Source organism: Pogona vitticeps, chromosome 4 (genome assembly GCF_051106095.1).
Source record: "Pogona vitticeps strain Pit_001003342236 chromosome 4, PviZW2.1, whole genome shotgun sequence".
NCBI classification, from domain to species: domain Eukaryota; kingdom Metazoa; phylum Chordata; class Lepidosauria; order Squamata; family Agamidae; genus Pogona; species Pogona vitticeps.
In genome coordinates, this window is record NC_135786.1 from 63705514 (window position 1) to 63719063 (window position 13550).

The 13550-nt window shown below is 40.5% G+C and overlaps 1 protein-coding gene and 1 long non-coding RNA gene across 3 annotated transcripts in view; one reads left to right on the forward strand and one right to left on the reverse strand.

The window, feature by feature from the left end:
• PIK3R3 (phosphoinositide-3-kinase regulatory subunit 3) overlaps positions 1 to 13550 on the reverse strand; it is a 363941-nt gene that overhangs the window by 310987 nt on the left and 39404 nt on the right. The gene's annotated exons all lie outside the window — the stretch shown is intronic.
• Positions 1 to 13550, forward strand: part of LOC110073779 (uncharacterized) — a 281110-nt gene that overhangs the window by 252392 nt on the left and 15168 nt on the right. Inside the window, exon 13 of the long non-coding RNA XR_013544884.1 lies at positions 7628 to 7705. This is a non-coding gene — a long non-coding RNA (uncharacterized LOC110073779). The remainder of the gene's footprint in view (positions 1 to 7627; positions 7706 to 13550) is intronic.

Genomic DNA, 13550 nt, shown 5'->3' on the forward strand with positions numbered 1-13550 from the left:
CACCATAAGTGAATTTGGCCTAGCAGTGAGAAATGAAACAGAGATCAATAGACTAAAAATATGTTTATTGCAAATATATGCTTCCAACAACCTTACAGATAATGGTACACAGGCAACATTGAATGGCCAAGACAGAAATCCAAGTATATAATTGGAGGTAGAAGATGAATACGTTTATTTTGTCTGCAAAAACAAGATCAGGACTGGACTATGGTATATAGATCATGAATTATTAATATAAAAAAATCAGAATAAAGTTGAAGCAATCAAAGTGCCAGAATATAATTGAAACACCATATAAAGAATAGAACTTTATTACTAAACTCAGTTGATTGTGAACCAGAAGACTGGCAGACAGAATCCAAATCTCTTATCAGGGAAGAATGTAAAAACAGACTATCATAGTATTCAAAAGAAAAGGAAAACTTCAATGGATGCCAGGTAGCATTTTTAAAATTGTTAATGATGGATGAGAAACAAAAGTGAAAGGTGACCTTTTTTCAGTGATATCCACATAGGCATAAAGAAAGCTATTGGAATATTGCAAATAAACAAGAAAAAAAGAAAACATGAAAAAAAGATATAAGAGATTTTAAAGTCAGGACCAAAGATCCATAAAGGAATATATTATCTGTTCATGATAAATTAAAGAGAAGATAGTGACAATATACTAAAGATATGTACAAAAGTGATGCAAGAGTGACAGATGCCTTAGAAGAATCCTTAGAACAGGGGTCTCAAACATGCGGCCCAGGGGTCATTTGTGGCCCCCCAGATGATAGTTTGTGGCCCTCGCCTTGCCTGCCCCCCCGAAGGGCCCACACGTCCTCTGCTGTCAAGAGTAAAAAAAAAGCTTTGCCTCGCTCGCCGGCTCTCTCCCAAGACAGCGCCTCTTGCACCCTCCATCCAGAACTGCAGCCTGCCAGCCAGCCCACCTGTCTGTCAGCTAAGGAAACTCCTGGGCAGCTTCCTCGGGCTTTTGCTCCGCTTGGCGGAAAATCTGATGCGGCCCAGCCTCACCCAGACTCAGCCTCTAGCGGCCCCCAAGTAAATTGAGTTTAAAACCCCTGCCTTAGAAGAACCTGCAGTTTTAGAAAGTGAAGTGAAAGCTGCTCTCAAAGCAACTGGAAGAAATAAATCAGAGTACATGAGATATTGCTAGAGGTATTTTAAGCTGCAGAGACTGGTGATGCAATCAGACAGTGGCAAAGGTGTGCATCTGATTGCATCAGAAATGGTCTCAATCTTCCTTAAAGCAGCCTTTCTGCCTTACGTTGAATGACTTCAACCTACACCCCAAAGAAGCAGCCCTTTGGTCATTAATTCATAGGTTAGCAATAAATTGGAGGACACGTGACAACATATAACATAACATAACATACAGTAATTTATTTATTTTATTTTTATCCTGCCTTTTCCCCCTAGTCTATCTTTCAGAAAGTTATCAATCAAGTATCATCATCACCATTTTAGAACTACTGAGCTGGGAGGAACCCTAGAGATCAGTGTCCCCAACCTTTTTGACACCAGGGACCAGTTTAGTTGAAGACCATTCTCCCAAGGACCGGGGTGGGTGGGAGTTGTACTTGCTATGCAGTAGGTTGTTGGAGGATAGCTTTTAATTGACCTCATTAAGGAAATGGCAAGCAGGAGCAGGAGGTGAGCTGCAACTGAAACTCCGAGTCCTGTTAGATCAGCAGTGGCTTGCAACCTAACAGGAACGCAGGCTTCTATTAAATTCTAATGCCACAGGCACAGCTGATCTAGCAGCCGGAGAAGGGAAGTGGGGAGCAAAGCTCCGCCTCCTGTCAGATCAGTAGCAGTATTAGATAGGAGTGCGCTGACAGGAGGCGGAGCTTTGCTTGCCGGTCACCTCCTGTTCACCACTCATCTGTCTCGGCAGCCCGGTCCTTCCAAGGCCACAGACTGGGAAGGGTCCTTAGCCGGGGGTTTGGGGACTCCTGCTATAGACAATCAGTTCTAGCTCCTGTGAAGGAGGCACAGTGGGGACTCTGTACCTAAACCACTGAGCTATATATTGTGCCTAAATAAAACAATTTATTTAAAATCTTTTTACTTCGCCTTTCTCCTTAAAAAGGACTCAAGGTGGCTTACATCATTGAGACAATATTTAAAGCTAGCAACAGTAAGTATACAAATACTAAAAAGAATCAAAGAAATTTTACACTAAACAATGCTTAAAAAATGGAACACAAAATACTGTACACATTTTACAAACAGTAATTTGTAACAGTCTCTTAAAAAACCCCACTCAGGCAGCCAGTCATTAAGGGAAAGCTTGCCTGAAGAGAAAGGTCTTCACCTGCTTACGGAAGGACAGCAAAGATGTGGCCAGCCTGATCCCCTGTGGGAGAGAGTGCCAAAGTCTGGGAGCAACAACAGAGAAGGCCCTCTCCCATGTCCCTGCCAAGCGCACCTGTGAGGGAGGTAGAACCAAGAGAAAGGCCTCATCTGATGATCTTAATTCCTGGACAGGATCATAGAGGGAGATGCGGTCTTTTAGATAGTTTGGACCCATGTTGTTTAGGGCTTTATAAGATAGAAGCTGTGCTTTGAATTAGACGGTGTATTAAATAACTGATTTTTAAAACTGACTGAGAAAAACATTAATATTGTCTTTTTCCTGTTCATATGCATAGAACACAGCAAAATATGTACACTCATTTCCAACAAGCAAGAACACACACTATGTCCCCCAGACTGAGAAAAGTTGAGTTCATGTTATATCCCTCATGTAGCTTACAGAAGAAGGGCAGCTGGATAGCAGCTGCAGGTGCTAGTCTGAAAACATCCCTGCATATTTCAAAGGGAGTGCCCATGCCTGCCTGCTAATCACTATGATGAGATCTTACTCTGATATTATACTATTTACTAAATACTTAGGGTGCTTTCAAATATCACATTTCTTCACCTGGTTACCTCCCTCTCCCTGGAAAATAAATGTTGCCAGCAAAGCTTACTCAAATTGCACTCAAGTTGTAAGGTTAGTTTGATGTTATACAATGTGGGCTGAATTCTGTATTGAAAGTGAACTCGAGAGCATCATATTAAATTGCTTATGTCTACTTATCTCCATGTGAGGAGGAAGTCAGTATTTATAGATTGTATAGTGATGAAGCCTGTCTTTGTTGTGCCCCCAAGAGGCAGAGATGAACATGTTTAGCTGGACTGAATATTGTCAGGACTCCCCCCCCCCAACCACATAGTGTATTTGTAGGTGAAAAGCAAGGGGGAGAAGAAAGAAGTAGGATAAAGAACATCTGGGTGATTTGGATGATACTTTGGGGAAAATATTTTTTTATTATTCAGAAGCAATAACCCTCCCCCACCCCAAAGCAGCACTAATCCTCTTCCCATCAGGGACCATCTCATTCTATAATATATCTGAACAAGGGATGCTTAGTGCCCTTCTTCAGATGCATTGTGGGATGAGATGGGCTCAAAAAGAGAAGGACTTTGACTGTTGCTGACACAGGAAAATCAGCTAGAGAATCTGTGCTGGTTTAAAAGAAAACAGGAAAAAAAGAAAGCGTTTTCAGAAAGCAACAGCCGTTTCTGATTAAAGCTTGAAATTGGTATTAAAAATGAACATTACAATTGATATTAATTTTTATGAGTAACACATTACTTGTTCTGTTCTCATTAACTGTGATTCATGAGCAATGAGAGATGTAACATGTTAATAACACGTTGTGTTGAACATATATTCAAAGCAAAAAAAAAAAAATCTGCTTTCCAAAATTATCCTTTCCATTCCTGCTTGCTGCTGAATCCATTGCCATGGTGGCAAAACCAAACTCCCCCCCCCCTTTTAAACCAGATTATCAGTCAGGGATGTTGGCAAGTCTTTGGATCTGACTTCCAAGTCTGAGTCTTAGTCTTTGGTACCAAGCCCAGAGTCCCAAGCCCCAAGTACGAGTACCTATGAAAAACAAGCTTCCCCCCCCCAAAAAAAAGGGGTAGGTGGGTGAGTTTCTGCATCATGAGTTGAGTCCAAATAATTGGACCTCCCCCCCCCAAAAAAACCCCAAAATGAGTTGAGTCCGAGTCTCCCCAGATTTTGTAGGGGGCATCGGGAGTTGCTTATGTCCTGTGAGATTCTGGGTACCACACAGTCCGCATGGTCCACACAACAATCTAAGGCAATGCTATGAGATGGCACTTGACCCATGCAACGTTCTCCCTTCTCCACCATTTAGTGAGTCAGCACCCCACAAGAAGTAACAAGACAAAGTATATTACCATTATGTCGCAAGTATAATGGTTTTGTTGCTCATTTCATTAGAATCACAATTACTGATACAACCTCATTATTGACAAAACCAAACTATAGGTTGCTTCAAATGCATTTATTCTAAGTGTTGCTTCTTAAAAGTATTGTCTCTAGTTGCTCAAAGTGCAGTTTTGTTGCCTGTCTCATACAAAAGGATAGGGATTGTGTTGCTGTTACTGTGACAATGATAAAACTGTAAGAAGACAGGAGTATAATAACAGGGGGGAGTAACTGAAGGTGTGACCAGATTGTCCCTAGCTTGTCCCTCTAGATCAGACTAGATTGTGTTAAACAGGGTCGCTTTGAGGTGTGGTATGGCACTCAGGGTGATCCTTACATCCATAAGCAAGGATTGGTTGGTTTCACATTAGACATCTACATCACACTTGAAGCAACCCTATTTGGCCCTTCTTCCCTTTAAAGAGAAAGGAAAAACCACCACGACAAAATCTCATACCTTGTCCCATCCTGTCTCCCCCTCCATGAGGACTGGGAGGAATCTTTCAGTTTTTTCAAAAAATATATATATAAGTGGCATAGCACTTCATTGGCTTGACAAGTAACCGATTTGGTACTGCCCTACAATGGCTTAAAAACAACAGCAATCCTTTACCCTGCTATGTGGGAGCAGGAGGAAGCTTTCAATTTCCCAATATCATGAATCAACATAAACAAAGTGACACTGTAAGCCAGTGGTGTCGAACTGTGGCCCTCCAGATGTTCTTGGACTTCAACTCCCAGAAGCCTTCACCACCACCTCTGCTGGCCAGGATTTCTGGGAGTTGAAGGCCAAGAACATCTGGAGGGCCACAGTTCGACACCACTGCTGTAAGCTATCCACTTTGGTTCAATCCTAGTGATGACATATGCTGGAATCAAACCAAAGCAGAGTGATTCTACACACAAGACAACACGAAACAAAGCAAAACAACACAGTAACCCCTGATAGGGATGCAAAAATGTGTGGATAGGCATGGATCAGGAGTGGGCTAATTTGTAATTGCCTGTGCATCATGTGGTCACCATAAAAAGGAGCAAACCAATCTGACCCCCATCCCCAAACTGAACCAAACAATGGGACAAATCCCAGTCGGATGTCACCTTAACTGTGCTACTGTCTCTAATTGCTAAAAATGTAATTCCTCTCACAGGAGATAATTATCCAACTTTCCCCAATCTGAATGAAGAAAGTACATCCATAACTTTATAACTTAGGAATGCAGCTGGAAAGACAGGGAAGCCGCTTTTTGACCAGTGCTAATTTACAAAATTTAGATGCTGTATATTGGGAATCTCTTTCATTTTCAGTCCTCCAGGTAATTTTGAAATATAATTTCTTTTTTTCTTTTAGAAGTTGTCCTATCCAGGACTATTTAAATCACCTTTGGAAAACACATGCAAGTCTTTTTTTGCTTGCAAACCCCCATGATATTATAACAAAAAAGATAAACTGATCAACTATTGTGAATTAATTGATAGTGATTTAGGAATATCAATGATTAATGATGTGCTGTACAAAATAAAGATGATTTGTATCACATGGTATATTGCTTATTCATTATAACTTATTTGAAAATATTTGCTTGTCTTCTGTTTGTACACACACAAACACATTCTTCCAAGGCTACCTGAAAAGATTTTCAGATTTTTTTTCTAGTACAAAAAGAAATCATAAAATAAATATAAAAAAAGAACTGATTACTGGCAGCCCTTTAGTTGGTATTTCTTCTCTTACAATCACCAATATCTACACAACTTTCATTATCCCATTGGTGTTTTAAGAATCTACCTATAATATCTTTAGCTCTAGATAAAATTCTAGGCATTTTCTGAGTATGACAAAGCTACCCCTTTTCAATTCATTCAGAAATGTAAGTTAATAAGAAGAGTGGCATTATATCAGCACCACTTCCAGAAATGGTTTTGGTTTTTAAAATGGTTTACGGTTCCCATATTGCTGTCGTTTGTATCTGAGAGGAATCTCCCTCCTAGGTGAGATTGTTTGCCCTTCTTGTTGGAATAAAGCACAAGCACACATCGCGACTGAACTGAAATAGTGGAGAAAGCAGGAATAGGCAGGTAGATAACCTGAGTGTTTTTCCACCTTGCCTTTTGTTACTTCTAGGACCCTCCTCCTTCCTCCTTTTTAAAATGTCATTTCATGCTTCTTCCTGCTCCTCTGTCTTATCCAGACAGAAGTACATTTGCTAACAAGGAAGTCAACTCTAGGGCCTTCTCTAACCAAGCTCTTTCACATCCTTTGCCACCCACTCCTTCTTTTATACTGGTAATGGCAGAAATTGGACAAGGAACCTTCTAGATGCAGTGCATGTGCTCTATCTCTGAACATTTGTAGATAGCTTATAGTTCAATTCTTAAGCAAACAAACCTCAACCTCTGGTTTATGAATGTGGGATATTGTCCTTCTGTACCCGCAATTCAAAAACCAAGGAAATGACCTGATACTGCTGCATAATATTGTCTTTGCTCAACAGTTTTCCCTCCCTAAAACTAAATGTTACTCTCTATATTGCTGAAATTCAACTATACTAAGCGAAGAGATCACTTGACTTATAAAGGATCAGAGGTTCTGATTCATTAAGAGCAGGGTTAGATAAAATGTAACCCTTCAGATATTGTTGGCTTTCAACTCTCAGCTTTCTCTTCACAATTGGCGATGCTGCCTAGAGCTGATGGGACTTGCAGGCCAACAACATCAGGAAGTCTGCACTTGATGACCTCAGATCTGAAGCAAGGATGGAGAATTTGTGTATCACTGGATTTTGTTGAACTTCAGGTCTTAACATCCTGATGACTAGCCCACTTGGGTTGACAGGATTTAGGATACAACTTTTAAATAAATAAATAAAATGTGAAAAATATAAGGCAATGGATTAAACGTCTTTCTTCATAATTCAAGAGAGGAATACAGTGAAGCACAGAAGGGAAACATGGCCCAAGACTTACTGTCATTGCCCACAACACAACCGCATTGTGGGCAACATGACGGCTTGGCTTCCCCTGTACTCCAAGGATGCTGCAAAATGGTGGTCGCCATGTGACGCCACTGAACAGCCTGCTAGGAGCCACCTGGCCAGCCGGGAGGGCACAAGCACTCCTTAGTGGTCCGTGCGTTCAGTGGGAGGGTCAAGCAGCTGGCTGGCAGACCGGAAGGGAGGGAGGGGTTTTCAGTCTGGTCTGTCGGGCTAGCATATAACAGGGGCTGGGCAGCCTGAGACTTCACTTGATCCTGGGCTGCGTTCCCCAAACCACCCACCCTGTTTTTGTGGCACCTTGCAATAGTTAATGGCTTTTTTCGTGTTCTTGTCATAGATTGTTGCCATTTTGGGAGCACTGGGAGGAATCCAGAAGAGCAATGGACAGCAGGAGGGGAACTGCCAGACTCTTTTGGTAAGGAACACCTACAGGGGCCCAGAGTAAGGGGGTGGGAACCTAGCCTTGCCTCTGGGTGGCAGAGAGACAGAGAGTGGTCCATGCCCATGAGTCTCTATTTGCTGCCATTCCGGTGTTGTCACCCTGCTGAACTGGGAGATGCAGGATACATCAGGGGGCAGTTGAGTTCCCTATTGGAACTGGATCCAACCTCAGTGCTCAAGTCAGGGGAACCGTAGGCTGTTATCAATAAAGTAGTGGCCTTTTTTACTCCGGTCATGTGTCAATGTGTTTTATTCAAGGGTGGGGAGAAGCAGGCCCATCTGATAATAGGTCCACAATGATTTATTTTGATAAAAGTCCCAAGATTTATTTTGCACCGGTGTACCCATGTGTTTTTAATTGGCCAAATAGTATATGGGCTGTGGTTACCAGTGAAATAACCAATGGTACGGAGTTAACCTGTCCCTCTTTCAAAATTTCTAGTTTTGACAAGGGAAAAGACAAAATGGAGCATTCCCACCTTATCATTGCTTGTGTCTACTTAGCCAGGTTAGTATAAGAGCCATTTATAGCTAAACTGACCATAGTCCCTGAATTTCCAGGCTGTTCATCCTTGAACTGTACACAAAGAAGTTACTACAATATTTTACACTACACAGTGAGCCATCTTTATACATCCAAATGGAACCTAAGAGCATCTTCTTAAATTGCTTATGTCTAGAAAATGGGTCTGCTTATCTCCAAGAGGGGAATAGAGACAGTATTTATAGACAACATGCTGATGAAGTCTGTCCTTGTTGTGCCCCAACAAGGCAGAGAAGAACAGAGTTTTAAACCTCCAGCATCCAGTCTAATTTCACACTACATCTCTGCTGGCCAAACTCTGGAAGCCATTGCTCACTCATGAATGCCTCCATTTCCTTGTGTGAGTTTCATCTGATATTCTTCTCATTCCTCTACATCACAGTGATAGCTCAAATGGCACTGAAACTGTGCTGTAAGAATTGAGCCCTTCATCCTTTAGGATGCAAGGTCAGATGTCATCTGCTAGGGTACCAGCATGTACAAACTCTGGAACTATGCAGCAGGGGAAAATATCTAATACAAGGTATTTGAATATGTTAATACAAGTTCAAATATGTCCTTAACTGCATTGCTTATTATTGTTTCTGATTGTCAAATACACTTCTACTTATCAGCTTAGAGGGATTCGGAAAGGTAGCTGCTAGACAAGTGGTGAAGTGGTTTTAGATAATGCAGACAAGAAGTTTAATAAATTGGCAACAAGGAATTGTTACAGAATTCCATTTATTTCATTTATTTATTTATATTTTTATCCTGTTCACTACTCTGGGCAGCAAACAAATCATGATAACACAATACAAACAACCCCAACAACACCCACATAATTGGTAAATGTGGAACAAAATAACCAAAGATAAAAATACAGTGGTTAATATAAAAATACCTGGTTAGTATTTTAACCAAAGTTAAAAATATAGACTATAAAAGATTAAACATATTAAATACAGTAAAGGTGGCAAAACAGGGCAGGTGGGGAAAGCCCCATCTATCGGTAAGATTACTCTGGGGTAAGGCCATGGAAGGCTTGCAAGAAAAGCCAGGTTAAAACTTGTCTCCTGAAACCAAGAAGAGATAAGGCTAATTGTACCTCAGATGGGAACTCCTTATCCTGCTATCAAACCTCCCTGCTTATCCTGATACCAATCATAAGGTTTATGAATTACCCTAACTTTAGATTTGGTTGTAGTGTAGTGACATTCTTACTATGCCACAAGACTACTATATTGCTTGCTAACAAATCACTCTGCTGTTGGCTAACATGATTGCCAACATTAACCCATTCCTTGTCTGATTAGTCTAATAATTTGGATATCCTAAACAGACATTTTTCATTGGCCATGGCTATTCATACTATTTCTTCTCAGCAATTCAATGCAACTGGAACCAACAGAATTCAAAAGGAGAGTCACAAATAGAACTCAGTCTAAAATTTCTCAAAAAGGACACAAAAAAGACAAGAAGGTTCTTTTTTTGCTCCCTTCCTGAAATAAAAAGCTATGTTGCAGATTATTAATTGAATCCTATTTTACCGTGGTTTTTTTGTGCTATGGCAGCTGTTATTTGTACCTCACAACAGTCCAGAATTAGGTGTGGGGTTCTGTGAGGGATGCGAAATGGGAACTTGAGGTGGAGAAAAAAAGCCATGCAGGGGAGGAAGAATAACCATACCTCTGAGAAACTACTGCAGAATTTCTTCCCCTTCAAATAGGTGAAGAATTTTGGAAAGCCATTTTATTCAGCTCCAGATGCAAATAAATGATGAAAATCAGGCACACAGGAAAACTCATGGTCCAGACTTATTTTCTCAAGTGACTATGTTTCCTTCTGAGCAGAACTAAGGAAGCTGAGCTCAGACATTTCAAGTATCTTTTCTCGTATGCTGTCTATTGAGATCAGCACTGTGAGCCACACTCGGTCACATTAGGAACATATTTCCAAAGAGTACTAGAAACAGTAGGAAGCAGGATGCGGGAGCATACCTCTTCTGTTGCAGAAAATATATGCCCTTTCTCGTGTAAAAAAAAAAAAAACTATTGGCCTGGATTGATCATGATTCCATCAAATTTGTGGTTCCTGTAAATTGCATATACTAAATCAGAACTGCAGTTAAGATGCAGCAGAATGGAGTTAGTGATCACTGTTAAAGGGCTATTTTTTGTTCCCACAGAAGCCACAAGTTAGAGTTGGTGGGAAGAAAAGCCATAAAGAAAAAGACCATAACTATTAGGGCTGGCCTTTCCACTGGGAAAAGTGAGGGTACAGGCCTCTGACAGGAAATGTTGGAGGGAGGCAGCACTTTCCAATCCACTGACTTTGAGTCCTCTGGCTATCTATCCCTGTACATTGAACAATGCTGTGCATGCCACATGGCTTGCTGTCCAACCATAAACAACTTTGCTGCTCCCAAGGGTAGTGGAGGATATGGTCCCATTGCCAGCAATGGTGGGAGAGTCATCTGTCACTTCAGCTTCCACAGATGGAATGGTGCAAGGAAGCTGCTTGTCCATTGCCTGGTGCTGCAAAATGTGTTGGGCCATCCCTGATGATGATTCGGACAAATGCCACAGAAGAGTCAGCACTGAATACAGAATTAGCACGTAAAGACTTGCAATGATGTATACTTTTGATTTATTTAACTTCTGAAACCCCATCATCTACCCTGCAGGACTCTGCCACTACTCTCTACCCATATCACTCCAGTCAAGTGAAAATAGCTGCTACTGTGCACATTAAGAACAGTAGGCATCCCTTTCAGATTTTGTCTCACACATGATAATTACTGAGGAGACGCAACACACACACACACACACACACACATACATACTTGTTTACTGCAGTATGTGGCATTTTATTTAGTGCCTTTAGCACCATGCCCCTCAGATATGGAACTGTACTGCAATTAAACATATATCATTACCAGCCACTAGTATAAACATCTTTTCTAGTTCTTTTACAAGGTGGGTCCTAGGGAATTGCAGCCATGGCCAGCTGGGAACCTCAGTAATTACTGTAATCTGTATTCCAGAGAGACAGTAAGGCAGCCTCTCTCACACAAAGACCTAGCAATGTACCCAAGGTAGCATGCCTTACACAAGGGCCTAGCTATGTATCATTACCTTGTCCCACACTGGTTGTAACAAAGGTTTCAGGGCAAATTAGAGCAACTAAAATTAGCAAGATTTCTCAGAAGTATATCTTCCTGATGGTAGAAGTGAATTAAAATCATTATAAAATCTATAGTACAGATATTTTTTATGGCGGGTTACAATTAAACCCGCTGCTAGTTAATAATGCTTGTTAGTGAAGGGAATGTGGGACAGGAGAATGAAAAGTGAAGCAGATTCCAAATTCCACTGTCACATTATATACACACTTAATGACTTCTTCATCGTTTGGAGTGGCCATTTCATGCGAGGCAGGAAAGAAGCAAGACAATTCCTTATTCAAAATGGCAGACATCCCAGATGGTACCACAAGACCTTCACTTGGCTTTTAATAGTGGAAAGCTATTGTGTTTGTGGACAGGTGTATCTATGTGCTGTTAGTCCTCCATGAAAAGTCTGAAGCTCCTAAAGGCATATCTCTGTTAGACCTATGGATCCCTCCACTCCAGCAAGAGAAAATGGATGTACTCTGATGAACATATCCACAGCTCTCTTCCACAGCCATGATACTAAGAACAAAATTGCTCTGCAGAAAAAGTCTTGTATTTATTTTCTTGGTTGGTATGATTCTAACGACCCATATCATTCAGTCATACAGTATGCACATCCTTTGTCATTCCTAACAGATAACTGAATTTCACATTAATACTGTACACATAATAAGCCAGTGTTGCCTCATAGAAGTAAAATGAATTACAATCATATTGAAGCAACACAATTAAAGTGTTACTGTTAACTGCAGAACAATCTATGTACAAACTTGTTTAATTAATTAATCAACTGCTTCTCCATCTTTCTCCTTTCCAGGACCTCTAATGTTCCACATGAATTTTAAAAACACAATAAATTGCAGCATTAAAACACAACATGACTTCTCATATTGAAACAACATAGAATTAATACAAAGGAAGCACAACAGTCACCTACCATTAAAAGGCCTTTCCTCATCAGTTAATCAATAGCCAAAGGCTTTAAGACCCAGAAAGGTTTATATGGGGGCATACAGTCTTCTCTATTTAAGACTGAAATGTAGATACTGTATACCCCTTCATTACTGAAAAAAGCTCTGTCCTTACAGCAGGAAGTCCATATCACATAAATAACATATTCCCTCACTCATAGGAGCAAGCACTTTCATTTCCCAGACTTTGGCCCATTTTGCATAATATAATCTGAAGATTCTAAAGAATTATGGCATACCATGAATAAACTGTGTGCTCCCATTACATATTGCTCCTGGCTTGTGTAATCATTAAGCTAGAAGGAAGGAGTGAAGCACCAGTGAATGGGCTGCGTTCACCAGCATGCAATTTACTCCTGATAAACCAGGATTCCGTGAAATCCTAGTTTATCTTTCCATGTGAATATAGGCTCTGTATATGTATCTGTGACTTGTAGAATTCTGGATCATGCCTATCGCTCAAAGGTTTTGGAGATAAAAAGCTGGATATTAAGATTTTGTTAAGTGTAGTGGTGCCTTTTTCAGAAAAAAACCCCAATGTGTCTGTCCTTATTTTTATCAGAACATTGCACAATTTAATATTATGAATATAGGTAAAATTAAAAACAAATTAAACTGCTAAGATAATTAAACTGTTTTTGACCAAAAGTGGGCTACTACAATAGTGTTATCTCAGCCATTTGGTAGATCCTCTTTTGTACACATGGTGGGGCATAAATTTAATGCAAATAAGTGCTGAATGGATTGCATTTCTCCACAATCACTGAGAATTTCTTCCATATCAAAATAGCCCCATTTTACTTGATTATTCTTTGATCCTACTTCACTTTGAAGTCTATTAAGAGACTTCCAGATGGTTGAGTTAGAGTCTTGTCCTGGTGGGAGACACTCTTCAGCATTCATCCATTCAGCAAGCTGTACTGTTTTTATTCTCCATAGGTTTAGCCTAGCCTCTTCTGGTTTAATATTTAGACTTTGGGAGGTGTGCGGAAAACTTTTCTATGTTCCCCACAATGTGTTTGTACAACAGTAGTCAAATAAACTTGCATGATCCATGAAAACTCACACTAAAATCAGTCACTTTTTTAAAGTGCCAAAATAGTTTGCCTTTCCTCCTCTCTCTATGCCCCCCCCCTATTTTTGCCAGCAT